Here is a 27,684-nt window from a genome sequence, read left to right as displayed (position 1 = left end):
GCCTCACCTAGTGTTTGGCCCTGTGCGCATGTGCGGTGGACGGCAGCACCCCAGACCCAAACAGGAGCATCGGATCCTCCGCGCATGCGCGGATCCTGCACCTCAAACAAACCGAAGGATCTGAGCGTGGTGACGAGGCTGCCGCGAGGACAGCTGACCCCTGACCCCTGACTCCAGGGCTGTGCTGCAGACAGTGACAAGCAGGATCCCCGGGTCAGGGGTGAGTGCAGCGTCATCACTGTTTGTGTTGATGGGATTTCACGAGCACCAGTGAGTTCTGAACCAGACCCAGGCTGAGGGGAGTCACTGGTTACATAGAATGCGTTAAAAAGAAATAATTAAGAGGAGGGGGTGGAGGTGCAGAGGTAAAGCTGTGTGTGGGCTCCTCGGGGAGGGGCAGGGGGGGATGGAGCACCTGGGAGGGATGCAGAGGTGGAGCTGTGTATTGGGCCTTGGGTGTGGGGAGGGCAGGGGTAACTAGAGGAGCAGGCTAGGCTGGTGCAGAGGTAAAGCTGTGTATTGGGCCTTGGGTGTGGGGAGGGCCGGGGTAACTAGAGGAGCAGGCTAGGCTGGTGCAGAGGTGAAGCTGTGTATTGGGCCTTGGGTGTGGGAAGGGCAGGGGTAACTAGAGGAGCAGGCTAGGCCGGTGCAGATGTAAAGCTGTGTATTGGGCCTTGGGTGTGGGGAGGGCAGGGGTAACTAGAGGAGCAGGCTAGGCCGGTGCAGAGGTGAAGCTGTGTATTGGGCCTTGGGTGTGGGGAGGGCAGGGGTAACTAGAGGAGCAGGCTAGGCTGGTGCAGAGGTGGAGCTGTGTATTGGGCCTTGGGTGTGGGGAGGGCAGGGGTAACTAGAGGAGCAGGCTAGGCCGGTGCAGAGGTGGAGCTGTGTATTGGGCCTTGGGTGGGGAGGGCAGGGGTAACTAGAGAAGCAGGCTAGGCCGGTGCAGAGGTGGAGCTGTGTATTGGGCCTTGGGTGTGGGGAGGGCAGGGGTACCTAGAGGAGCAGGCTAGGCCGGTGCAGAGGTGAAGCTGTGTATTGGGCCTTGGGTGTGGGGAGGGCAGGGGTACCTAGAGGAGCAGGCTAGGCCGGTGCAGAGGTAAAGCTGTGTGTGGGCTCCTCGGGGAGGTGCAGAGGTGAAGCTGTGTGTGGGATCCTCAGAGGGAGAAGGGGCAGGGGGTGATGGAGCACCTGGGAGTGATGCAGAGGTGGAGCTGTGTATTGGGCCTTGGGTGCGGGGAGGGCAGGGGTAACTAGAGGAGCAGGCTAGGCTGGTGCAGAGGTGGAGCTGTGTATTGGGCCTTGGGTGTGGGGAGGGCAGGGGTAACTGGAAGAGCAGGCAGGGGTGGTGCAGAGGTGGAGCTGTGTATTGGGCCTTGGGTGTGGGGAGGGCAGGGGTAACTAGAGGAGCAGGCTAGGCTGGTGCAGAGGTGGAGCTGTGTATTGGGCCTTGGGTGCGGGGAGGGCAGGGGTAACTAGAGGAGCAGGCTAGGCTGGTGCAGAGGTGGAGCTGTGTATTGGGCCTTGGGTGTGGGGAGGGCAGGGGTAACTGGAAGAGCAGGCAGGGGTGGTGCAGAGGTGAAGCTGTGCATGGAGTTCTCAGAGTGGTGAGGGCACGGTGATCAACCGTCCTGAATGTGTGAATGAATACTGCGCTGAGTCCCTGTCATGGGCGCAGGCCCTCTGTGTGTATTGCTTCGTTGAAGCTTGTTGCAAAATGCTGGCGCACTGTGGTATCTGTGAACTGAGGCACAGGAAGAGCACGAGCTGCACAGGATCACACAGTTTATTACACCTCAGGCTCTCGTCAGGGGTGCTAGTTATACTATTCAAATTACTAGACCTGAGACTATACTACTTGCTGTAAAGGCTACACGTTTACCATTATATTGCATTTTGATGAATATACCACAAGACAGGGCACTTCTCCATTCCACCATGTAACATCGAGTCCATTTTTCATCGCATGCCTACTAGTGGTTTTTACTTTGCTTCTAAATACTCTTTATTTTGTCAATAAGGAAGCAGAGAAATATATGCTAAACATTGCTTATCCTAGAGCATGCCATTTGGCCAAATGGAAGGCCAGGATTTGAACTTTGTCTTCTGGTTCCAACTTTCCAACTAGTCCACTAGCCCACAATTAGAGTGGCAATGATTCTGATGGTAAAGCTAAAGTGCTTCCTTTCCCTAGGGCAGTGTTTCCCAAACTGTAGTCCGCGGACCCCCAGGGGTCCCTGACACATTCCCAGGGGGTCCACAGGCAGCAGTTTTAAAAGCACTGCAAAGTATTTTGTTTAATTAGCAGTTTTCAAAGAACAATAAAAGTGTCAAGATAACAACAGTGATTAATTTCCCTGCTGGAGAGACATGAGAGTTGTGTCCAGTGGCAGCTGTGACTGAACTAAATGATGTAGCACAGAGGGTTAAAATGCCTACTGCAAAGAACCTGTACCATGCGTTTTAAAAAACAGTATTTGATATGCATAGGTCAGTGGGTTACTGCTTTCGTCAGAGAGATTCTTTTGTTACAGTGCTGTTCATAAGTGACAATCGTAATCTAGCACAGTGATAAAAAAACTGTCATCAAACAGCTGCTTGCAAACTGCAAGGTACAAGTTAGTGACTTATGTTTTTTTCAGTCTTTCAGTATCCTGATGCTTCTAAAAACTTTTAAATACATTTTTATTGTTAAAGTCAATGCTAATCACTGTGTTATGTCCTGAATCCTGAGTTTGTGCTTCTCCAGACCAGCCTCCTCGGCTTAACAACACACTCCACTACTTCAGAAATGCAGGGCTGCACCATATTTACAAGAATATGGTGCAGCCCTGCGTTTCCCCTGCGCTGGCGCTACACTTAACAGGGGAAGATTGTTTATGTACAGGAAGATCCCCCTTCCTGCACATAAACAATCTTGAAAGGTCATGGCGTGACCGTCCCGCCGTATCAGTCCAAATTCCATCCGTTGAACCTGGGCGTCCCCCAAGGCTCCTCGCTGAGCCCTACGCTGTTTAATCTTTACGTAAGGCCGCTAGCTGAGGTTGTCAAACAATGGGGTATGACCATGGTGTCATATGCCGATGACACCCAGCTAGCGGTCACGATCAGCGGGGATGCCGAAGTCGACGCCCCCAGGTTTCAACAAGGACTGAGGGCGGTCGCTAGCTGGATGACGTCCAATTGTCTTCAGCTAAACGCTAGTAAGACCGAGGTCATGGTATTTGGCAGACAACCGGAACTGTGGGGAGAGAGATGGTGGCCGGGGGAGCTGGGTCCTGCTCCCATCCCAGTCGCCGAGCTTAAAAACCTCGGGGTCTGGCTGGACCCTTCCCTTACGTTTGCATGCCACACTAAACGCACGGCTGCATGCTGCTTCGGCATCCTGCGTGGGCTTCGTCCTGTGCTAAAGTTCTTCGATGCTCCCACCAGGCAACTCATGATCCAAGCTACTGTCATCTCCAGGCTGGATTATGCGAGTTCCTTGCTGGCCGGTTTGAATGTGGCAGAGATCGGGCGCTTACAGAGGATCCAGAACGCCGCAGCGAGAGCGGTGGTAGGCCTCCCAAGATTCTGTCCTACCTCCAGCACCCTACGGTCACTGCATTGGCTTCCGGTGGCCCAGCGGATCCAGTTTAAGGTCCTCTGCGTCGCCTATAAGATCTTGAAGGGGTCCCCGGCAGCTATCCTTACGTCCCTTCTGGCCAATTACATCCCAGCTCGACCCTTGAGATCGGCAGACCTCGAATTAGCCGCTGTGCCGCGCTTCAAGCGAAGTAGGGCCGGTGGACGCTCATTTCGAGTGCGTGCAGCTGTTCTGTGGAACTCCTTACCCCCGGCAATTCGCGCTATGAGCGATTTGCTTTCCTTTCGTCGCGCAGTGAAAACGTTTTTATTCCCCTAGTTGTATACTTGTGTTGTCTATTGTCTAGTTGTGTTGTGTAGCTGCCTTGTCGGGCGCCAGGACGCTCCTTAGCTGGAGCATCTGTGCGCCAAATAAAAATCACATAACATAACATAACATAACATAACATTTTGTCACTTCTATGTGTGCTGCTTAATGCATCACACATGGATGTTACAAAATGCCATTTTTTTAAAGATTGTTGAGGTGCAGGAAGGGTCGCCTTCCTGAACATAAACAATCCAAAGCGTTTTTGCAAAAATGAGGAGAAATGAAGCATTTCTCCTTGTTTCTCCAAGTTAAGACCAGGTTTTCCCTGGTCTTAATTTTGGCGCTGCTTCCCATTTATGCTGCTCTTGTAAATAGGGGGCAGTGTCAAAATCAATGGGTGTTACCGGGGAAACGCCCACCGCAACACCCACTGTCCACCGCTTTCACGCTAAGCATTGTGTAAAAGGGGGTCTTATTTATAAGGAACTGTTAAGCCGCGTTCAGTGGCTTAACGTTGCCTTGTAAATAAGGAAAAGCCTCTATCGCCACGGGAACGTCTCAAAAAGTGATGTTCCCATGGTGATAGGGGCTTGTAAATATGCCCCTAGAATCATTAGTAATTTGAGTATTTGTTTTGTGTGCACATGTGTGTTAATTTTTTTTCCGAATTACTGTTTTAATGTTTGAGATGTAATTCCTACAAATTGCTTGGGGGTCCCCGGCTTCCAGTGGTGACTCAATGGAGGTCCTTAGGAGTCAAAAGTTTGGGAACCACTGCCCTAGGGAATGTCAGTGTGGTGGGCCTGGCCAACTTTAGAATACAGTGTTTGTTTCAAGCATAGTTGATGAAATTGGAAAGCTGAGATTACCCCTCGCTGAAACATACTCAGTGGACCAGATCCTGTGGCAGTAAGTGGTTACTGGACAGAATCATAGTACATAATACTTTACATTGGTATTTCGAAGCTTAAGACTATTTTATTCCACTTGGATACCAGAGTTGTCATTTTGTTTATTGTCTCTCGAAATAGCAAACAGCCAAGACTTACTCTAGGAAGTGGTAAATACAGTGCAGAGTAATCAGACTCCATTAACAGCCAAGACTTACTCTAGGAAGTGGTAAATACAGTGCAGAGTAATCAGACTCCATTAACAGCCAAGACTTACTCTAGGAAGTGGTAAATACACTGCAGAGTAATCAGACTCCATTAACAGCTAAGACTTACTCTAGGAAGTGGTAAATACAGTGCAGGGTAATCAGACTCCATTAACGGCCAAGACTTACTCTAGGAAGTGGTAACTACAGTGCAGAGTAATCAGACTCCATTAACGGCCAAGACTTACTCTAGGAAGTGGTAACTACAGTGCAGGGTAATCAGACTCCATTAACAGCCAAGACTTACTCTAGGAAGTGGTAAATACAGTGCAGAGTAATCAGATTCCATTAACAGCCAAGACTTACTCTAGGAAGTGGTAAATACAGTGCAGAGTAATCAGACTCCATTAACAGCCAAGACTTACTCTAGGAAGAGGTAAATACAGTGCAGAGTAATCAGACTCCATTAACAGCCAAGACTTACTCTAGGAAGTGGTAAATACAGTGCAGAGTTATCAGACTCCATTAACAGCCAAGACTTACTCTAGGAAGTGGTAAATACAGTGCAGAGTAATCAGACTCCATTAACAGCCAAGACTTACTCTAGGAAGTGGTAAATACAGTGCAGAGTAATCAGACTCCATTAACAGCCAAGACTTACTCTAGGAAGTGGTAAATACACTGCAGAGTAATCAAACTCCATTAACAGCCAAGACTTACTCTAGGAAGTGGTAAATACAGTGCAGAGTAATCAGACTCCATTAACAGCCAAGACGTACTCTAGGAAGTGGTAAATACAGTGCAGAGTAATCAGACTCCATTAACAGCCAAGACTTACTCTAGGAAGTGGTAAATACACTGCAGAGTAATCAGACTCCATTACAGCCAAGACTTACTCTAGGAAGTGGTAAATACAGTGCAGAGTAATCAGACTCCATTAACTCCAGCTGAGCTATGTCTGTTTAATGACTGATTTACAGGAGGGGAAATTTTGAATAAAAAATACTCAAAAATGAGCTCCATGACCGCGGGCCACCCGCTGCGCAACAAACATTTTCTGATGTCTCAGCACATGCAAAGTGCCAATGCATACTCGCTGTGACTGCAGACTCCCAAAGTGTTGTGTGACGTGAGAATGGAAAGTTGGCAATTGCTTGCAGAGGTTTAGCCATGTCGTGTGGCCCTCTCTTGCTCTGCGTGTTGTGGGGGCCTAAGCTTCCCTCTCCTCTGCAGTGTTATGAGACAGAAAGGGTAGCAATGGAGTGTCTGGGGATTTGGGGAACAGGAACTGGCTGCCCTGGGGTGATCTAGGGACCACTCTTGCCCTCAGTATGTTGTAGATCCTAGTCGCCCTCTCCCCTGCAGTGTTATGGGGCTGGATGGAGACTCTTGGGATTCAGGGGACAGAGGTTGGCTGCTGGGTGATCTGGGGCCCGCTCCTGCTTCACTGAACTGTTCTTGGAGCCTTTCTTGTCACGTTATGTTATTAAAGCTGTCCCAAAAGATAATTTGCACCCAATGAAAATGGATTACAAAGAAAAATACCATCTTGTAGGATTCCTGGGATTTCCAGAGAGAGTCATCTTGTATCACCAACATACTGTATTGTCATCAGAGGACGTTTGTTTCTACACAAAGACAATATATTTGGGGTATAACCATGTACTTTGACATACAATTTATTGTATTTTGACCGTTTTGCAATAGCGGCAATGTTAGCAGACTGTGTTCACACAGATATAAAATGTGAAATGGTATATCCTGTTCATAATTGCACGTTGTGTATTCAAGCAGTGATGGGTGTTATGATATTTGTATTTATCTGCATTTGGTTTTGTTGCAGTATTAATGGCACACTAGCATGGTTGTAGTATTTCTTTTGTGTTTACGTTTGGGTGGGGTACTTAAGGTCACGTGCTACATTAGAAGGTGTTGTGCCTTGTGTCGCACGTGCGCAGAGCCGCTAGCGCTGCGCTTGACATAAGGACCCGGGGCACCAATTTGCTGGTCCGCGTGGTCCGAACTAACCCCGGGCCACGCCTCCTTTATTTTTATATGATACGCGGTGTGACGTATCACACCCGCGTATGCGCACGTCTGCGTGCGCGATCAACTGGACTGCTAACCCGCAGTCCACGGACATTACATTCCTTTTAACCTTTATTTGAACAAAATACAAATGTCGCATGAGATTCATTATGCAGAGTTATACTGATAAAATAAACAAGGGCCGTGCGGCCTGTTACCAGTCCGGTGGCTGGTCATCCTGGCCTCAGTCCACAGCAAAGTCCGCCAGTTGTGAAGATGGGGCCGGTTCCTTCTCAGTCCATAGCCTGCTGCTTCTCCGCGGAATAGTGCTCTCCGCGAGGCCTCTTGTTGTGGTGTTCCAGCAGGCTGGGGCCCCGTAGGGAAGTGGGGGCCGGTGGTTGTTGGTGTCCCCACGGCCAGGGGACCCGCTGGTGGGCTGTTCGCTTGGGTTCCGTGCTCGCTTCCTGGCAGACTGTTGTTTCCTTCCGGTGAATTAGGTAGCTCTTGGTCTTGCTCTTGGTATGGGTGATCCCCTGGCGGAAGGGCGGCTTTCTTGAAGAAAGAGATGTTTCCCGTGACGGTTTCTCCACTCCTTTGAGCTGTCACCATGGTGCCGGTCCGTCGCGTGACTGTCCAGGGCCTCGGTTCGAATGGGAGCCTGAACTTGCTCCCAGGGTATCTTGATCTCTTTCCCGAATGGAGGGTTCTTTGGCTCTGCGTCGGAAGCTGGCGTAGTCAGTTAATCGCCTCCTATTGATCAGAGTCCGTCGGGGGCTTACTTTGTTTGGAGTCCAGGTATGATGGTTGGGGAGTGTGTCTCGGACTATCCTTCCCATTGCTGACGGGCCTGGGGCGGCTTCAGTAGTGCGATGAGGCGTGAGCCGGTACTCTCTCAGGAACGTGTAGATAGCCCTCTCCAATGGGGCTTCTTCAGCGTGGGCGATCCGGAGGACTTTATTGAGAGTGCGCATAAACCTCTCGACTTCCCCATTGGCTTGAGGCCACCGGGGGTCACCTTCCGGTGTTGAATTCCCCACTCCTTGAGGTAGTCTGCAAACTCTTGTCCCTGGAATGGCGGTCCATTGTCGGTCTTGACTCGCTCAAAGATGCCGTGTGTGGCGATGATTTTCTCAAAATTTGCTACGACTTCTTTGGCGGTGAGCGTTGTTACAATTTCTACCTCCGGGTACTTGGTGAAGTCGTCAATTATGACGAGCATATATCTACCATCTGGAAGGTGCCCAAAGTCTGCGCTGACTTGTTCCCATGGCCTCTGCGGGTTGTCCTCGGTGATTACTGGGGGCGGGCATTCGGGTTGCCCGGCCGCTTGGCACCATTGGCATTCTTTGACAGTTTGTTCTACCCGGGTGTCCATGTCCGGAAACCACACTTTTGCACGAAGTCTGCTCTTGGTTTTCACCATCCCTTGGTGCCCGCGGTGAGCCAGCTCAATTGCTTGTTGGGTCAGGCTCGTTGGCATCACGATCCGTGGTCCCCTCAGTAGGCACCCTTGGCTGTCCACGGACAGTTCCTCCCGTACCTTTAGAAGGGTCTCTAGGGCACTCTTCGCCTGGGGTGTTCTCTTACTTAACGATGCCTGGAGAGCTTTCCACTCGTTGGCCTGTACCGCGTGTAGCACTAGTTGGAGGACTTCATCGCTGCGGGTTGCTTCGATGATCATGTCTATGCTCATGGGTAGGGGCCTTGATCTTTCCAGTACCACCTGTACGTATTCCTCCGTCTCTTCAGCGTCTTCCTTTTCCTTGCTAGTTGCTGCTGTGGGATGCCTCGAGAGGTAGTCTGCTGGGTTCGTCGCTCCCGGTTTGAATTCCAGCTGGTAGTCGAACTCCTGGAGTTGCAAGATCCATTTCTCTATTCTGGGTGATGGTTTGGAGACAGACCCTCGGAATAGAGGGATTAGAGGCTTGTGATCTGTGGAAACGGTGAATGGATGTCCATACACGTATACATGAAAGTGCCTGCAGGCCCAATGTATTGCAATCGCCTCTCTCTCGATCTGGGAGTACCGTTGTTCAGTCTCTGTCAGTGACCGGCTGGCATAGGCAATGGGTGCCCAGTCTTCATCTCCTTGGAGCTGTGTCAGTACCGCTCCCAGGCCGTACGGGCTGGCATCCACGGCTATGTTGGTCGGTTTAGCCGGGTCGAAGTACGACAGGGTCTTATCCGCCGACAGTGCTGCCTTGGTGTTCTGGAATGCAATGTTTTGTTCTTCTCCCCACTGCCAGGGGGTGGTGGACTTGGTGAGTTCCCGGAGGGGCCTGGTGAGGTTGGACAAGTCTGGGATGAATCTCCCGCAGAAGTTTACCATGCCGAGGAAGCTTCGTACCTCCGATATGTTTGTCGGCGCTGGGGTCACTTGCACGTCCTTCACTTTGTCCGGGTCCAGAGCGATCCCCTGGTCTGAGAAGGTGTATCCAAAGAAACTGATTTTATTTTGGAGGAATTGGCACTTCTCGCAGTGTAACGTTAGGCCTGATTCCTTGATTCTCTGCAGCACGCCCCTCAGTCTTTGGTGATGTTCCTCGACTGTGTTCGCGTAGATGAGCAGGTCATCTCTGACATTTAGGACTCCGGGGAGCCCGCTCAGGACTTCCCTGATGGTGTTTTGGAAGACTTCAGCGGCGCTCGAGATCCCGAAGTTGAGTCGTCGGTATCGTCGGAGACTCACATGGGTGGAGAAGGTGGTTATGTATCGGGAGTCCGGGTGCAGGGGCAGCTGATGATAGCCTGACCGGAGGTCCATTTTGGAGAACCACTTCGCTTCCTTCAACTCTCCCAGAATGTCGTCGATGGTGGGCGTCAAATGTCGTTCCCTCTTTACTGCTGCTTTGGTCAGGCGCATATCGACACAGATGCAGACCTGTCCCGGCTGTTTGGGTTTTCGCGCCACCACTATTGGCGATACCCACGGGGTGGGCCCGCTGACCTTCTCGTTGATGCCCTGTCGCTCGAGAGCTTCGAGTTCTTGTTCCACCTTCTTCCTCAGGTGGAACGCTATTCTCCGGTGCCTGAGGGCTACCGGTTGGATGGATGGGTCAATATGGAGAGTCACCTCTTTGCCTTTTAGACACCCAATACCTTGGAACGTGTCTCCGAATTCTTCGAGAATTGTGTCCAATTCCTCTTCCAGCATGACCATCGCGAATGATATCAGTTGTAGATCTTCAGCAGCCTGTCCACTGAGGAGCATGCCGCTGCCCTCTGTGGTTACGTAGACAGTTGTGGGGACCTTCCGGTCCTGGTGCTGTAGTTCAGTTTGGAAGCATCCGATTAGAGGAATTGGGGTCTTTTGTCCGTATGCGAAGACTCGGATCTTGGCCGTCTTCAGAGCCGGCTTTTCTCGCAGTTGGTTGTAGACATTTGCCGCCATGAGCTCAATCGAGGCTCCTGTTTCGATCGTGGCCCTCACCTCTTGGTTGTGTATTCTTATGCGGCACTTTGGGAGACGCCTCTTTTTCCTCAGTAGCTGGTCGATGGCAAATACGTAGTCGTCGTCCATATCTTCACTGTCTGGGCTTTCTCTGATGGCATGGGCTGCTTCGGGTTTCTGCTTGGATGACCTGCAAGCTGTTGCAAAATGGTTCATTCGCCCACACGAGCCGCATTTCCTCCCCCGCGCTGGACAGTCTTGAGCATGATGGGGCGTGCCTCCGCAGTATCCTCATTCTTTTCGGCGCTCTTGTGGTTTTCTTCCTCCAAACTGGCGTTGTTTCGGTCGGACAACGTTGATCTGTTCGGCCGTGTTTACTTGCTCCGCTTTGACTGGTCTATGGAGTGCCGCTTCCATGTGTGACGCTCTCGCTTGTGACAGTTCTTTGGATCGCCCTAGTTTCAAAATGTCCGCTAGCGGTTTTCCGTCTTCTTGGAGGATCTTTACCCTCAGGTTGGAGGAGTAGCATCCCTGTATTATCTGGCCACGTATCTCCTCTTGCTCGTCGCAGAAACCACAGGTGCTGGCGAGTTCCTTGAGCCTGCCGTGGAATGCGTCAAGCGATTCTTCAGCTTTTTGTCGCGCCTGCTTGAAGATGAAACGCTCATAATCCTTACTGGCCATCGGTTCGAAGTGCGCGTTGAGCACGTTGAGGAGCGTGACGTAGGTGTGTGGAGTGGCCTCTACCAGGGTCTTGTAAATTCTGTGTATGTCCTTCCCACCGAGATGAAGGAGAAGTGCCCTGCGCCTTTCTTTTGCCGTTCCAGCGCCCTCGAAATAGAATTGCAACCGCTCCGTCCAGTCCTTCCATCGTGGCGCCAGGGACGCCGGTGCGCCGTCAACCATAAATGGCTCAATGGGGGGAATTGCCGCCATTTTCAGCACGTGGGGTCTTCCTGCACCTCGATGGGGATGCTGGAGCAGTGGCGCTGGTGGCGGAGCCTTTCTGACTCCCCTCACCGATGGGTCGCTTAAACGCTCTGGAGCAAGAGCAGGCCGGCGATGACTGGGCCACAGATAGGGTGATGCGCTCTCTGAAACGGGCGGACGGGGTGCGGGGGCTTCTCAGGCCAGCTGTCGGCCGCGCTTGCCCTTACCCTGTTTAGCTTGTTGAGAGCCCAGACTCTGTCCTCCCTGCCTTCCGAGGGCTTCACTCGCCGCCACTCTCCCGTGTCCGGGCACTGCTGCGGGGGCTGCCGGTAAAATGCGCCGCCATGCGCTGACTCTCGCGATCGGGACAGACAGTCCTGATCAGGCCCACAGCACACAGGGCCTCCAACGATGTATGCGCATCAGCGCGCCGCCGTAGGGCAGACTGGAGCGGCAGGCGGGGTTGAGCATGGGTCCGTTCAGACCCTCGTCGCCATTGTCGTGCCTTGTGTCGCACGTGCGCAGGGTCGCTAGCGCTGCCCTTGACATAAGGACCCGGGACACCAATTTGCTGGTCCGCGTGGTCCGAACTAACCTCGGGCCATGCCTCCTTTATTTTTATAATACGCGGTGTGACGTATCACACCCGCATATGCGCACGTCTGCGTGCGCGATCAACTGGACTACTAACCCGCAGTGCACGGACATTACAGAAGGCACTGGTTCACTTATGGCGTCTTTCCAGGTTTATTTTCGATAAGTTCGCTGTGAGCACAAGTTCATTGACTTCACGGGAGCTGATAACAGCAGCCATGGGGCTGCCATCGGCACAGATACATTTGAAATATGCAGGCACACGGAGAGCAAAGGGTTACATTTAAGTTTGTTCAAGCAAACTGATCTTTTTCTTTTTGAGCATGATTCACCAGACTTGATTTGGGGCCCTGTTTGACACGAAGTCGCAGTATTTTAGGCACTTACTCATAGAGCACTAGTGAGTTTGATTTCTCATTTCCGTTTTTTACTTCCACTTTTTATTCCTTTATCTGTTTCTGTCTCATGGTTTCTTCATTTATTCCCAGAGCACAATTTGAATGAATGGAGCATGTGTTTAGGATTCGAAAAATTTACAGCAATGTGGACACTGAGTCAGGCAATCACTTTTTCGTAGTTTTACCAATTTGTAACGTGAGTCATGGTCTTGTTGCATGTAGTCTCTTACAACTTTTGATGGGCTCTCCTTCCGTTTTACCTACCCCTGACAAAGGGCCAAACATGCCCAAAATGCATTGGGTTACCCAGGATGTACAGTGCATTCCAATATGCCATGAAAAACTGCCTGGATTGGCATTTCTTGACATGTAAAGATAGGAGTTATGCTGTTCCTACTATGAATGGTAAAACACATGGAGAAAACTGATTATCAAAGACTATGGAGTAAAAATATTGGTTTCTTGTTTGTTGTAATTTTTTGCAAAACTCTGCAGCTTGACCATGGGGCGTGACAACGCACCAGATACTTTTGTGATCTTACAACTTTCCCACACAGAAAAGTGAGGAAAACATGATTTATTTTAGCTAAATTTGAGGTTTGCAGGGGATTCTGGGAAGGAAAATGTAGAAAGATCCAGGTGAGCTGCACCTCCCTGGACTCCACTCGGTTTCTAGTTTTCAGAAATGTTTGGGTTTGCTAGGTTTCCCAAGATGGCCAAAACGCAGATGACTCCCTCGCAAAACCAGGTAGTTTTGTGATAGATATGTGGATACCTGTGTTTTTGGTCCCGGGCTTGAAGACATCTAGGGGAATCTAACAAACCTAGACATTTCTGAAAACCAGATACCCGTGGGGGTCCAGGGAGGTGTGGTTTGCGTTGATCCCTCAACATTTTCCTTCCCAGATTCCATTGCAAACCTCAAATTTAGCTAAAAAGTCACATTTTCCTCTAATACCTGTGTGGGAAAGTTGTGGGGTCACTGCACAGCACACATTTCCTACCACTCAGCGTTTCCCTCATTCTCCCGATAAAAGTAATACCATACTTGTGTAGCTGGGCCAAGTGAGGTATAATTTTTCTCGCCAGACCTCGGGGGAAGGCTGGGTGGGAGGAAATTTGTGCGTGTGCTGTGATTCTACAACTTACCCACACAGAAATGTGAGGAAAATGTGACTTTGTAAGTAAATTGGAGGTTTGTGGAAGATTCTGGGTAAGAAAATGCTGGGGGATCCATGCAAGCCACACCGCCAGCCAAGAGTCAGTACACGTACACCACCATCCACACACACTGCCAGCCAAGCGCCATCCATGCACACCGCCAGCCAAGCACCAATACCTGACTCCTCCAGCCAAGCGCCATTCCCTGACTCCTCCAGACAAGCGCCATTCTCTGACTCCTTCTGCCAAGCGCCATCCATGCACACCACCAGCCAAGCACCATCCATGCACACCGCCAGCCAAGCGCCATCCATGCACACCGCCAGCCAAGCACCATCCATGCACACCGCCAGCCAAGCACCATCCATGCACACTGCCAGCCAAGCGCCATCCATGCACACCGCCAGCCAAGCACCATCCACGCACACTGCCAGCCAAGCGCCATCCATGCACACCGCCAGCCAAGCACCATCAATGCACACCGCCAGCCAAGCGCCAATCCCTGACTCCTCCAGACAAGCGCCAATCCCTGACTCCTCCAGCCAAGTGCCATTCCCTGACTCCTCCAGCCAAGCCCCATCCCCGCACTCCTCCAGCCAAGCGCCATCCCCGCACTCCTCCAGCCAAGCGCCATCCCCGCACTCTGCCAGCTAAGTGCCAATCCCTCACTCCGCCAGCCAAGCGCCATCCCTGCACTCCACCAGCCAAGCGCCATCTCCGCACTCCGCCCGCCAAGCGCCATACATGCACACTGTCAGCCAAACAGCAGTCCACGTTAACTGCCAGCCAAGTGCCACACCACCAGGCAAGCGCCAATCTACACACACCGTCATCAAGTGCAAGTCCACACACACACACACCATTAGCCAAGAGCAAGCCACACACACCGCAAGCAAAATGCCAGCCAAAGGTCAGTACACACAGACCGTAAGCCAAACTCCAGTTCATACACACCAACTCTCCCTGCTTCCTAGTGGTTTTGAGACCTCCTCTTGGGGGTAGATGAGACTAAAAATATAATTGAAACAACCAAAATGTGTGCCTAAAAAAAGGGGAGCAACCCGTGCCTACTGGGCTCCTCCCCGACATGCCCATAAATATATCTCTGGTTCCTAGTGGGCTTTCTGCCCTGCCCGGAGGGGCAGAAAAGGGGCTATTGCTCCGATCTGCCTTCTGGGGGTGGGCAGTAAGACTGTGGCATTTTGGGGGGGGGGGGCATTGGCATGCCCATTTTGGGCAGTCCCCACCCCATACATATATTTTTAAAAAGACAATCCCTGGTGCATAGTGGGCTTTCTGCCCTCCTGGGGGGGGGGGAGGGCAGAAATACTGTGGAATGTTTTTTGAGGGGTGGAGGCATTAGCATGCCTATTTTGGGCAGCTTCCACCCCTATATTCACTATAAAAAAATCCCTGGTTCCCAGTGTGCTTTGATCGGGGCTAATGCCCCATATGCCTCCCGGGAAGGGGGGTGCAGAAAGACTGTGGAATTTGGGGAGGAGGGCATTGCCATGCCCATTTTGGGCAGCCCCCAACCCTATATACATAAAAATAAAACATCCCTGGTGCCTAGTGCGCTTTCTGCCGCCCGGAGGGCAGCTTGGGTGCTAATGCTCCTATCTGCCTCCTGGGAGAGGGCAAAAAACTGGAATTCGGAGGGGGGGCATGGGCAGTGCCATGCCCATTTTGGGCAGCTCCCAACCCTATATACATAAAAATAAAACATCCCTGGTGCCTAGTGTGCTTTCTGCCCCCCTGGGGGGGGGGGGAGGGGCAGATTGGAGGCTATTGCCCACCTATGCCTCCTGGGGGAGGGCAGAAAGACTGAATGTGCCCAAAATAATGGGGGGAGCAAAAGCCCTTGCCCAAGGGGCAGCTCACCCCTACCTGGTGCCTAGTGGGTGGACCCCTGCTTGGGGATAACCCTCCTGAGGCGATCCCCAAGAAGGGTACCCCCTCCCATCTGCCTCGGTGCTCAGGGTGCTGAGATAGCCCCCTGAGCACAGAGGCACTGAAACTGATTTTCTGTTCCTCCGAAATGTCGTTTATCGTCATTTCAGAGAAGTTGTCAGAACACACTTGGTAGCCGGGGAAGCTCTTCCCCAGCTCCGAAGGGTGTTTTGGCATTTCCTGTGCCATGTGCGCAGACAGCCGGGAGCCGTCTGATGGACATAAGCACTGGTGCGGCAGACGGTTCCGGACGTCCGACGCACCGAAAAAAAATGGACAACATGTCATGGTGTATTTGCATGTATATGTACCGCAAATACACGCTGATGCCTGACACTTTCCTGGAGTTTGCAGGTTTCACAGTCTAAGTGTGTTTTTTTGTCTATGTATTTTTATTAAATAGTAGGTAGTCCCTGTCACCTGCTATACATTCCATCCTGCATTTTAACATCTTTTTTTGTATTTTCATTCATACCCCTTTATGTTAACATAGCTATAGATTTACTGTAGTGTTGCGATAAAAGCTTATATGGTATAGCATTCATTTTTTCAGTAAATCACTCCATTGCAAACAAAAAAACAAAAATAAAAACATTGCCATTTACAATGCCAATAGCTCCAACTACAACAAATGTGAGACCTATTATGTTGCAAATGCTTGTTTTAAAGTGTATATTAAGTGAATCCTTGTGTTTTTTTTACAACATGCCCTCTTTGCTGGCACCTGTCCACAGCGTAGCTTCTGAGTGTAGAAGACTTTAGTGAGGCACCACCCCTCTAGAAACACCTTTTGTCTGGGTGAACATGGTGTGTAAATGGGCTAATGAATAGCAAATGCCATAATAACATGTCTGAACAGCGTAAAGGGCTGTGTACAAGATTTCAGAAAAACACATAGCCCTGTGCCACCACAATTTAACTACATGCACAATGTGAATGGTACAGTTTAATGAAACACCTCCCCTTGTTATATCTAAGTGCATGGAGTATATGAATACATTTCGTGACAGCATGCTCTATAGTGAAACCTGTTCAATCACATATCCACAAGGTGCAGAATCTCTATGTATGGTAGAGTTTGGTAGGAAAGCTCTCTCTTATAAGTAGAATCACATTGAATATTTCAGTTGTCAGTGTTCTGTGCATTAGCAGTGGTAGAGATGGATGAACCAGTGATTCTATCTGACAGTACTCTATAACTGCACCTTCACTACTCACACCTCACCACAGTTAAAGCTCTCTGTGCAAGATTTTACAGAAATATTAAGACTTGTGTTATTGCATTAGAACAGCTTGAAGATTCTCTATGGTATAAATTCATGAGAGACTTTCTCCTTTCCTTACATCTCTATGTTGAGTAAATGCTTCTGTTTTCTGGCAATATGGCTTCTTCACTGACATCCCTCTACAGCGTCCACGTTGGCTGGGAAAGGCTTTACTGACAAACTCACCCCTGTGCAACAATCTTTTCTCTGAGTGTACAGAGTATATGGTTTACTTTCCTAGCTGCACCCTCTCTAGTGACACCCCAGCACAGTGCTATTTTGTTCAGTAATTTATTTGTATAGAATGTATTAGTTAATCTAGGAGGGAAACATGGGAGTGGGCAGTAGAAGACACTCCTAAAGGGAATTAGATTCGGGAGGAGAACAACTGTGTGTTTTGTTTGTGTGTTGTATTTGACTTTGTTCATTTATTATTTATTTATTTATTTATTAATACAATTTATAGAGCGCATACGTTTGCCCGTGGGGGTCTTGGCGCTAAGATTACTATAAAGAGTCTCTGAGTGATGAAAGCGTTTAGGCCAAGGAGTCTTACTGGTTAAACAGCCATGTCTTCACCAGTTTCCAGAACTGGAGCAGAGAGTGCGCCGATCGAATGGTTAACGGGAGCGAGTTCCAGAGTCTGGCTGCAGACACTGTGAAACGCCTGTCTCCCCAAGTGACCGTTCTGGTACGGGGTAATGCTAACTGTCGTAACTGCATCGATCTCAGTTGTCTGGACGGGCAGTAGATGGAAAGCTGCTCTTGCAGAAACCTTGGGCCTAGGTTATGAGTAGCCTTAAAAGTTAAACAGAGTGATTTGAATCTGATGCGGTTTTTAATTGTCAGCCAGTGGTAGTTCCTAATTATGTGACTGACTGATTTAAATTTTGGAGTCCTTGATAGTAATCTGGCAGCCGCATTTTGGATCATTTGGAGTTTGGAAATTACCCGGGATTGTGCATTGGCAAATAAACCATTACAGTAGTCCAGGGAGGAGAGCACAAGTGTGCTCACTACTGTTTTGCCTGCACTATCAGAGAGAAATGGGATAATTTTCCTTATGAGTCTGAGTTTGTGGTGGGCATTTGCTACTGTCTGGTTGGCATGTGCTGCAAAGTTAAGTTTTTCATCAAAAACTATACCCAAGTTTCTGACCTTAACTGACGGTGTAGGTAGAGTTCCCAACGATGGAGGCCACCACTCGGGGGACCATTGCGGGGTGATCTTACCAAAAATGACTACCTCCGTCTTTTCAGAGTTCAACCTCAAGCAGTTGGCCTGCATCCATTCTTTGATGGCCAACATACCCTCTTGAAACAATGCCGCTACCTGCTCCCCATCATTGTTGATAGCGAGCACCAGCTGGGTATCGTCAGCGTAGGAGGTAAGGCTCATGTGATAGGATTTAATCACTCTCGCCAAGTCCAACACGTAGATATTAAACAGTGTTGGACTTAGCGATGAGCCCTGGGGAACTCCACAAGGTAAGGCAATCTCTGGTGACTTGAAAGGTCCTAGCGTAACTGCTTGAGTTCTGCTCGAAAGGAACAAGGTGAGCAGTTCCTTAGCGCTGGATCGGATGCCCAAATTTCCGACACGGTCAATCAGGATGGAATGATTGACCGTGTCGAAGGCGGCCGATAAATCCAGCATTATAAGGATAGCTGTCCCTCCATGATCTCTGATTGATCTAATGTCATCTGCAGCTTTAATGAGAGCCGTCTCAGTGCCGTGGAGCTTACGAAACCCGAACTGCGTGTCATCCAGCAGTTTGTTTTGCTCGAGATAATCAGCCAGCTGGGTGTTCATTACCCTTTCAAGCACTTTGGCGAGAAATGGGAGGTTGAAAGTATTTGTTTTACAATGTTCAGGATTTGATGGAAGAAATGCAAGACATGGTCTTTGGCGTGTCTTATAATGAGGTCCTACAGATCCTAAGCATTGTGTGGATCCTTATGTCGATATTCGGATAGGAGGCAAAGTTGTTAGTAGACTCCGGTGCCAAAATGACTATGCCCACACAAGAATCATTTCAACAGAAGTGGGGTGAGCGTAAATTGTTGCCACCAAATAGGTATCATATGGCGGAAGAAAGATTGAGTTGCAAGGTTATTTTGAAGATATCAAGGAAGGAAGATCTATGGTAAAGTGTATGTGGCAGTTAAAGACCTAAACATTTTGAGATGGTTTCATCAAGGACTGTTTGGCATGATCTTATTTACAGGAACCACTGAACAGCTAACTGTAGCATGAGATAACAGTGGGGTAGAGGAGTTATTAAACCAGGTCCCTAAAGTCATTTCAGACAAACTTGATATTCAATTTATTAAGGTATGGAACTCAAAAAGAGGTCCACTTAAAAATTACAATTGAATCACACGATAAGAATACAATTTGCATTGTGCAAATAAAGACCTTTACCATAAAATAGTATTTGTATAAGTCAAAAGAAAAAAAGTCACTCACTTTTAGAGTGATAAAAAGTATAGCAGCATTTCATGAGTACAAATTTGTACAGATTAAATCACAACCATATAATCAACAGAAGATATAGCTAGAAAAAGAGAGAAAAAAGAGCTTATATTGTTATACAGAAGAACATCCTTCGACCAAGCAGCAATAATTAAGTGCACAGTTTTGCAGTTAATAAAAAGATACTAGTAAAACGACATTAGAGAAGAAGACAAATATCACAATGAGATTGGATTATAAAATACAGTTATAGTTCCTTTACCACATCGAATATGTGGACTAATTATGGACACTATACAAACAATACAAGAAAAAAAAAATGAAAAGTATGTAATTAGTCAAGCCAGCAATAGAAAAACTTTATTCAATCTGGCAGCAACAGTTCAGAGTTCCAGAATTAATTTAGGAACACTTTAGAAATGAAGGGGAAATAACGAACAATAATATAATGAATTGGATACAGTACAGTTCCTTTACTGCAACAAATGAATAGAATTATTTGAGTACACAATTTAATTGAGTACCAAAATAGAATAAGTGGCATATAATATAGTAGTTGGACCCGGAGGTAGGAGGCAATATGATTAAATATGAATAAAACGATTGCTCCCATACCCCTTGTCAAAAGCAACAAGTTTTAAAACACCGTAAACTTGAAGATTTTCTTAGGGAAAAGGAGAAACTCATGGGCTGTAGCTACAGTTTTAATACTATTCTGTATGAACAAAGGACGTAATTAGCATAGGTGATAAGGTAGTAGGACTGGGCATACAAACTAAATATGATCAATAGTCTGAGGGCCCAGATAACATAAGACACAATATCTTCCTGTGCTCGCATGGGAAGACCAACTTGCCGTTAAGTCATTTAAGGTAAGCGGTTCAAACAGAATAAAATAAGAAAATGGCGGACCCTATGATCTAATTCCAGGATAAATATTTCTGGGCAACCCCTTATACTAACTAGGACTCCAACCACTATGTAGATAGACATTTACTTCCGGGCCTGATGAATTGCTAACTGATCACTTTTGTGACAAACATAGCAAGAAACATGTTGACCTTTTTGTATTAGCAACCACTAAACATCATGTCCGTGGGGTGTGAACCCTGATTTTAACTGAACTAGTAGACCCACAGATTAAAACTACAAACTACTTCATCTCCTTTTTTATTTTCCTTAACCCATTCACACACTTGATACACTCATCTTCACTCCACGGCCCTACACTCGCATTTCACATTACTGCTTGGAAACAAAAGATCTCTGGTAAAGAGCCTCTTAAAGCATGTCCATCAGGCATAGCAGCAACGGCTCGACGAGGAGCAAGCCCTATGATGAAGCATGACACCCAGCCAGGTGTGTGAGGGACCTAGTTCAAAAAGGAGGAGACTCCGGCACCAACCTTTGGACATGTATATCTACCGACTGATCCTCCAATTCTCTCTTCCTGTATCCTTAGGAACTGCATACTGTTTTGATGGAAATGGCATATGACCTGCCACTGGGGACTACTTGCCCCTAAGGCCTACTGGCCACTCCTGTAGAGGGCCCACCAGTGTGTGCTTTCCTTGGGCAGGCAGTCACCCAAACTGGGATCACTCAAGGCAGTAGAATTGAAAATGGGGTGCCCTGAGCGACTGCTCACCAGAACCACCCCATTTCTCAGATGGGGCATGGGTACCCTTTCCTTTCTCCTTACTCTGGGACTTGTCTGGGTCATCTTTAACCTCCCCCAAACTCTGCTGGAGGGAACCCGCAACACCCTTCTTGGGGTCACTACCAGGTACCTTCTTGGACACTCTGGTACTGGCCCAGAGGTCCATCGCCCCAGCAAGCTTCCAGAGGTCAGTCAACTTACTGTCAACTAGGTTCTGGGACAACTCTTCTGGGGAGATGAGGCATCAGGTCTTGGATGCTTGCACAGGCAGGGGAGGCGTCGGTTCCGGACCGGAGAGGAGATGACATCACAATGGCGCCGAAACTAAGGTTCTGTACGATGTCACAATGTTGATGGATTCTTGACTACCCACGACGACGATCGGCTCCGCGATGATGTTGTGTTCGGAGTCGCTGTGGCACAGCAACAGGCATTAGGCCGGCGTCGCAAGTCTGAGCAGCGCTCACGACGTTGTTGCAGATAACGGCATCTTTCGCCGGCGTCGGTGTTGCAGATTCCCTATGTAGCCCTAGAACAGCAAGTTTCAGATGCAGGCAAACAGAAGGGGGTGAAGTCTGGTATCCCTGAGACTTCGGTCAGGAGGCAAGCTCAAATCAAGCCCTTGGAGTAATATTCTGCAAGATGATGAAGTCCTTAAAAAGTTCCTTCTCCTTTCCTTGGTAATGAAGAGACTACGGCAGGCCAACTCAGCAAACAGCACACTGGCAGAGGGGCAGTCCAAACTCCAGCAGCTTCCTTGGTTCTCCTTGGCAAAAGGTTTGTCTTGTTCCCAGAAGTGATCTAAAGTCTTGGGGTCTGGATCCCCATATTTATACTACTTTTCTCTTTGTTCTCTGAACGCAGAGAGGCCAAACCAGTTCTGGTCAGTCCTGGAGCACTTGTTGACAAGACTGCTTCTTTATTTCTACAGTGTAGTCTAGGGACAATAGACACACCACAGGAGGTGGAGCCAGCATTGTAGAGGGAAGGCCCAGCCCTTTTCAGGTCCCAGGTGCAACTCTTCTCTCCCATCTAGAAGCAGATCTCTCTATTCAGCGCTGGACTGACTCACCCTGTCTCCTGGAATCCTCCAGCCCCTGTCACTCAAACTTCAGACACGGAATACACAACCTAGCAGAGGCAGGCTTGGACAGTTAGGCAAGAAAATACCAACTTCACTAAAAGATGTATTTTTTCATTCTGAGTTCAGGCATACTAAACTCGAATTTCTACCATTTTTCCTGGGTCAGTTAGGATTATAAGATCTAATAATCAAACTGCCCATTGTGGCCTATGGGAACACGTAGCCTTGCAATAGTGAAAAACAAAAATGGCTGTAATTCACTATTAGGACATGCCTCACACACCAGGGCATGTTCTACCTCATACTTACAATGCACCCACCTTACAATGCAGGCCTACCATAGGGGTGTCTGACATGACAAAAAGGGAAGGTTTAGGGACTGGCAAGTGGGTGCACTTGCCAATTCGACATGGCAGTCACAGACTGCACACAGGCTCTGCAATGGCAGGCCTGAGACACACTTTACAAGCTGCTTCGGTGGGTGGCACAACCAGTGCTGCAAGCCCACCAGCAGCATTTGATTTACAAGCCCTGGGCACACATGGTGCACTGTACTAGGGTCTGACACGTGAAACCAAATACCCAATCATGGAGACACCAATTAGTACAACAATTTAACATAGGGAGCACTTGCACTGTGGCACTGAATAGCAGTTGCACAGTGCCCGAAGCATCTAACCAGCAAAACATATCAAAAATAGAGGAGGCAATCAGAAAAAATGGAAGGGAGACTCACGCCAATGATACCAGGTCTAACAAACTCCCTTGTCGCAATTGCTTATGTTTTCCCCAATTATTTTGATGCCCTGTGTTGCATGGTTCAGTCACAGTAAAAGGCTCCATCTTGTATTATTTGTTAGGCTGTATGATAATGGGAAGCATGCCCTGGATAAGAAGGGAGGCTTCTTGTCACTGTCGATTTAACAATGTGTGTCACTGGGAGAGGGTCTCACTCACTGAACAAGGAACCTTCTCTGGTGTTTTGGTTACTCTTTGAGTCCACACTCCTTGATAAAAAGGGATCACGTAAGGATCGTATGCCCTTACTCTGCCTATTGCATCTTTATACTGAAAGTGTAATCTAGAATCTCTTCAGCACACTTGTCTATATGAACAATGAAATGTCTCATTAAATGACACTAGATCCCTTTTATATCTTTATTGCAAAGCAGATGCATTTTCAACTTGCCTATTATAAACTGTGGTGGCTGTGCTTTAGACCTTCTTATAGTTTTCTGTTTGTACAGTTTTATTGTGCATAATTTTGTGATTTTCTTGAAACATCGAACAACGTTTTCTTCTATCTCTCTCTCTCTCTCTCTCTCAAATACCAATAGATTTTTGTGATGAACTCTACATTTCACTTATTTAGTGTTTTTTCCTTAATCCAACAGGTGAAATAAATGCAGGGTTGAATGAAAAAGGTGAAGCCATTAAACATCACTTGTGTAGGAGGTGATGTATAAACAGTATACCTCCAATTCTGTTCCTGTGCAGGCTAATGCCTCTCCAAAGTCTTTTTCTACAGCAAAAAACCCATACTGTCCAATGACGTCTGTACTTTGCTCTTAGGCATCAGCTGATATATATTGAAGATATAACACACTGACATACCGAAGCAAGTCTGATGAGGTGCTCATTACGAAGGAAGAGCTATACCCTAGTATCAGAAAGAACACACAGGAGAGAAACTGTATAAGTTTCTAGAATGTGACAAAACATTTATTAGGCGGAGAAAGAGGGAGTGTGACATCAGAAACTTCATACTGGAGAAAAAAGACATATTGATGGACTGACTGTGAAAAAGTGTGCTTCGCAATGAAAGACCTGACGCTGCATCAGACTATCCACATAGAGAAGAAAACATATCAATGTATCAAATGTACTAAAGTGTTCGGATGGAAGCAAAACCTAAAGCTGCATCAACAAATCCCCACTGGGGAAAACCGTATGAATGTTTAGAATGCAACAAGACATTTATTACCAATGGAAACCTAAGAAAACATCAGAAGATCTACACTGGGGAGAAACCATATGAATGCACTGAATGTGACAAAGCATTTATAACCAATGCAAAGCTAAAACAGCATCAGAAAATCCACACTGGTGAAAAACTTTATGAATGTACAGAATGTGGCAAAGCATTTATAGCAAATGGAGATTTAAAGCGACATCAGAAAATCCACACTAGGGAGAAATCATATAAATGTACAGAATGTGACAATGCATTTATAACATATAGAGATTTAAAGCGACATCAAAAAATCCACATTGAGGAAAGACCATATAAATGTACAGAATGTAATAAAGTGTTCCAAAGGAAGAAAAATCTAAAGCAGCATCAACAAATTCATACTGGTGAGAAACCGTATGAATGTACAGAATGTGAAAAGGGATTTATTACCAGTGGAGACCTAATGAAACATCAGAAAGTCCACACTGGGGAGAAACCATATGAATGCACTGAATGTGACAAAGCATTTATAACAAACGGAGACCTAAAACGGCATCAGAAAATCCACACTGGTGAGAAACCATATCAATGTACAGAGTGTGACAAAGCATTTATAAGAAATGGAGAACTGAAGCAACATCGGAGAATCCACACTGGGGAGAAACCATTTCACTGTACTGAATGTGACAAAGCATTTATAACAAATAGAGAGCTGAAACAACATCAGAATAGCCACACTGGGGAGAAGCCATATCAGTGTACAGAATGTGACAAGGCATTTATTGTAAGGCAAAATTTAGTTCGACATTGGAAAGTTCACACAGGAGAGAAACCATATCAATGTATTGAATGTCACAGAGCATTTCTAACAAATGGAGAGCTAAAGCAACATCAGAATATCCACACTGGGAAGAAGCCATATCAATGTACAGAGTGTGACAAAGCATTCATAACAAATAGAGAGCTGAAGAACCATCATAAGATCCACACTGGGGATAAACCATATAAATGTTCTGAATGTGACAAAGCATTTATAACAAATGGAGACCTTAAGCAACATCAAAAAGTCCACACCGGGGAGAAACCCTATGAATGCATAGAATGCAACAAGGCATTTATTACAGGGCAAAGGTTAATACGACATCAGAGAGTCCACACTGGGGAGAGACCATATCAATGTACAGAGTGTGACAAAGCATTTATAACAAATGGAGAGCTAAAGCAACATCAGAAAATTCATACTGGGGAGAAGCCATATCAATGTTCAGAATGTGACAAGGCATTTCTTAAAAAGTCACATCTAATGAAACATCAGATAAGCCACTCTGGTGAGAAGCCATATAAATGTACAGAGTGTGACAAAGCATTTATAACAAATACAGTGCTAAAGCAACATCAGAGAATCCACACTGGGGAGAAACCATTTCAATGTACAGAATGTGACAAAGCATTTATAAGAAATAGAGAGCTGATGCAACATCTAAAAGTCCATACTGGAGAGAGACCATTCAACTGCACTGAATGTGACAAGGGATTTATTAGAAAGTCACGTCTAATACAACATCAGAAAGTCCACTCTGGGGCGAAACTGTATAAATGTAATTCATGTGACAAGGCATCTATTACAAATAGAAATGTAACGCAACATCAGAAATTCCACAAAACATGAATATACAGAAAGTGACAAGACATTTATTGCAAATTAAAGTTTAAAAATACATCAGCAAGTTCACACAGGAGAGAAATCATATACATTTACAGAATGTGGGAAAGCATTTAAAAAAAATGGAGAGGTAAAGAAACATCAGAAAGTCCACACTGGAGAGAAACAATATGAATGTACCGAAGGTGACAGATTTATTACAAAGCAACATTTAATACATCATCAGAAAGTATGTACAGGAGAGAGACAGTTCTCACTGTAATAAATGTCACAAAGCATTCATGGCAAATGAAGAGCTGAAGCAACATCAGAAAATCCATGTGGAGAGAAATCCTATGTATGTACAGAACATAATAAAGTCTTCTGCAGGAAGAATAAGGTAATGCAGCATCAACAAACCTACCGTAGGGAGAAACCGTATTAATGTACAGAATACAACAAGGGATGTATTACTAAACAAAATTTTATAGGACATCAAAATGTTCACACAGGCAAGAAACTATATAAATGTATTGAATGTGACAATGTATTCATAAAAAATGGAGAGCTAATGTAACATCAAATATCTACACTGAAAATAGTACTGAATGTGGCAAGGCATGTATTAGCAATGGAGAGTTAAAACAACATCAAAGTTACCATTTTTTTAAATTATATTTTTATTGAGAGTTCATAGACTTAATAACATACAATATTATCATATTCAGATACATATTCCAAAATATTGAGAGATGAAGGGATTGCTTAGACTCCAAAATACAAAATATTACAATCTTATAAATGAACGTTTCAAAATACACAGTGGTGCAATCATAAAACATCCATAATACAGAGAAAGATCCTAGTAAGTTAAAGTGAAAAGTACTAAATCAGGGCATATATTTACAAATATGTTCTATCTTTTTATACCAAATGAGAGAAAAAATAAAAACAATTTAAGTTAAAGTGCGAAGTGCTAAATCCGACCAGATACCTATACATATATGTTATCCTTTTAAATCATCAACAAGATGTTATCTTATGTTTCAAACGCACTCCAATACTTCTCATACTTTCTTATTGCTCCTGATCTTATTGCATATTTCTTTTCCAATTCCTGTATTCTGAACAATTTTGCCTTCCACGCATAAAAGGTAGGTACCTTCTCTGACCTCCACAATTGCAGAATTAAAGATCTTGCTATTAAAGCTGCAATAAACAAGCCTTCCTCGTGTGTAGAGGTAGCCGGAGAGCAGCCAAAGACTGCCGTAGATTTATCAAATGAGATAAGGGGATCAATTATAAATTTAAGATATTTCTCGATCTCCACCCAGAAGCTCTGGATATTTGGGCACTCCCAAATGATATGCGACCAGGTTCCTTTGTCTGCACAGCGAAAAAATTTGTCTTCTATTTGCGGATATATATTGTGAAGAAAAGAGGGTGTTCTATATATCAACCATTTCGAATAGTATTGCATGCGTTTGAAGTTTCCCCCTCTGAAAACAACTGCATTGAGTTTATTAAGCCTATTCCAGGTTGGTTTAAGAATCTGCATAAAGTTATCATTGAGGAAAATATGTATGAATGTACAGAATGTGATGAAGTGTTCCTAATTAGGTAACTCTATTTTCCTTTGCCTTCTTTCTTGTTGATGTATAGCCAGACAGACTTTTGTGTGTGTAGTAATTCTCTAGTGGGATCAGTACCCTCTGGCTTTCGCAGATCCCCCTTTGAACCCAAGAACCTTTTTGATTTAATAGAAGGGCACAGGACAGTCCCATCAGAAAGTCCACACATTGTAGATACCATATCAGTGCACTTACTGTGCCAAGCCATGTTCTAAAAAAAGCTAGCTAAGAAGACATCAGAAAGTTCACACAGGAAATAAATTATACGAATGCATGAACTGAATGTAACAAAGCATTTATTTACAAAGGCATACCTAGTGTATCACACAGGGTAGAAAGACATGACATGAACAACCATATCACAACAACTGTGTCCATGCATTTGTCAAAAAAGAAAGACCTAATGCAACATCAAACAGTCCACCCTCGGAAGAAACCATATAAATATATTGAAGTGACAATTCATTCTTTTGCAGGGCACAGATAATACAATAACAGTACTTCAACACAGAGGAGAAAGTTGTGATGGTGGA

General features: G+C 46.6%; 1 pseudogene across 1 annotated transcript; it reads left to right on the top strand.

Moving 5' to 3' along the window:
* Positions 1 to 146: 146 nt before the first annotated feature.
* Positions 147 to 26,472, top strand: LOC144764040 (uncharacterized; annotated as a pseudogene). The gene is made up of 2 exons (XR_013596301.1): positions 147 to 270; positions 23,319 to 26,472. The product of XR_013596301.1 is annotated as an uncharacterized LOC144764040 (transcript).
* The last annotated feature ends 1,212 nt before the right edge of the window (positions 26,473 to 27,684 follow it).

The sequence above is a fragment of the Lissotriton helveticus genome, chromosome 6 (assembly GCF_964261635.1).
Source record: "Lissotriton helveticus chromosome 6, aLisHel1.1, whole genome shotgun sequence".
Lineage (NCBI taxonomy): Eukaryota > Metazoa > Chordata > Amphibia > Caudata > Salamandridae > Lissotriton > Lissotriton helveticus.
This window is presented reverse-complemented; position numbering and strand designations above follow the sequence as displayed.